The sequence below is a fragment of the Mirounga leonina genome, unplaced genomic scaffold (assembly GCF_011800145.1).
Source record: "Mirounga leonina isolate KUSES-001 unplaced genomic scaffold, KU_Mleo_1.0 Mir_224, whole genome shotgun sequence".
NCBI classification, from domain to species: Eukaryota; Metazoa; Chordata; class Mammalia; order Carnivora; family Phocidae; genus Mirounga; species Mirounga leonina.
Window position 1 is genome coordinate 19,662,005 of NW_023270615.1, and position 1,923 is coordinate 19,663,927.

Sequence of the window (1,923 nt, forward strand, 5' to 3'; positions counted from 1 at the left end):
CCTGGGCCCACGGCTCCCGTGGTGGGCTGCGCTCCTGCATGGCGGTTGGGGTCTGTTTGTAGGAACCGTTTCACGTGAGAATGCGAGGCTGTGTCCACATCGGTTCACAGGGGGGTCCCTCGAGGGAGGGAAGGGAGGCAGTAAGTGTGGGGTGTCCTTGCAGACCCAGGGAACCTGGCCAGCGCCCCTCGCTCTGCGTCCACAGCAAGGTGGGCCCCTCGCATGGCTGCAGAAGTCGGTCTGGCCCAGAAATCCCACCCGGGGACTCGGCGTCTGCCCCCCACTGGGGTTCTTGTGTGCACCGTGGCCAGTGCCCCCGAGTCTCCCCTCATCCATGCCCCGTGTCCGTCCTCACTGGGATTAGGAGGATCCCCCACTGTCCCTCCTATTTCAATGATCCCACTGGGACTGGAAGACGCTCCTCCCACCACGAGGCCAGCGGCCCAGAGCCTGTCTGCTCAGGCCCCCACACAGGGAGCCCTGGAGGGGCTGAGGGTCGCCAGCCCGGCAGCCCCGTGGCTGGACGCTTCGGGGAGGCGGAAGGGAGCCCCCGAAGACGGGGCTGTCTGCAGACTCCATTCTCAGAAACGGTCATGGTGCAGCGGGCTCCCCACCCCGGACGTTCAGGGGTCCCGATGGTGACGGGAGCCCCAGGAGGCCCCTCTCCATGGGGGGGGCTCTCTCCACGGAGCAGCTCGGATGCCAGCAGGAGGACAGCGGCCCCGAACATTTCCCAGAAAAACCATCTTTATTCCCAATGTACACACAGTGCCCCAGTGGGCGGCCGCCACCCCGCCCCCACAGTCATGCCCCCCTCCCTGAGCCCCACAGCCAGGCTCAGCACCGGGATGAGGAGGAGCCCTGGGGTCCACCGGCCCTGGAGGCCGGGCCCGCTGCTCCCTGCTGGCTACAGTGCCGCTTCTTCCTCCTGCCCGTGACGAAGGAGTCACACCTTCTCTTTGCAGGCTGTGAGGGGTGAACCAGCCCCACGGCCAAGGCCGGCCTCGCGGAGCCCCTGAGGTTGGCCCCAGGGAGGGGCGTCTTCCCAGCAGGGGCTGGGCCCCCACACAGAGCCCGCTTCCTGGACTTGGTAGCTGGGGGGGGTGGCCGGCCTGAAGCCTATCCTCTGAGGGGAGGGGGCCCGGGGAGCCCCCCGCGGCCCCCGAGCTCCAGGGCTGGGGAGGCCCGAGGCAGGAGCGGGACTCTGGGAGAGCCCCCAGGGCAGCAGGCTGTGCTGAGAGGCCAGGAGGAAGGCCAGGCTGGGGAGCTCCTCCTCGTCCTCACTGGACCCGTCCGCTGGCCCTCGAGTGTCCCGAGCAGGAGGGGCCTCCCTGAGAACGGGCGCGTCCCTGGGGCCTGGTCGAGCGGAGGTGCACCTCTGACCCTGGGGAGCGGAGGGGGGCCATCCGGCCGGGGGTGCAGGGGACTCCTGCCTTCCGGGAGAGAGAGCAAAGGCTCTGGGCTTGGACAGGTGTGTGTGTGCTTGGCTGTGCCTCTGAAGATCCTGGCCGTCAGTCTCTGCTGGGCAGGCTTTGCCGCTGACCCCCAGCCCCAGCCCGGGACCGGCCTGACACTCAGGACCAGGGCCCGACCGGGCTGCGCAGTGACGGGGGGCTGCCTGCACACCCTCCTCCGCCTTCAAGGCCACCAGTCTTTTCTTCACCAGCTGAGAGGAAGGAGGGGACAGTGACTGGCCAGCACAGGGGTATGAGACGGGTAGGTGGGACGGTGGCCCTGGGACAGGAGGGGAGGGGTGACCCACGAGGCTCTGGCTCTCCTGACATCCTCCTGAGTCCCTCCCTCCCTTCCCAGGCTCCCCATCTTCCCCTTCCCATGCTCTGTTCTGTACCCACCCAGAGCTGGCCTCCCCAGTGCTGGGACTCGCAAGAAGGGAAGGGGGAAGAGTCATGTGGGCCTTTGTTC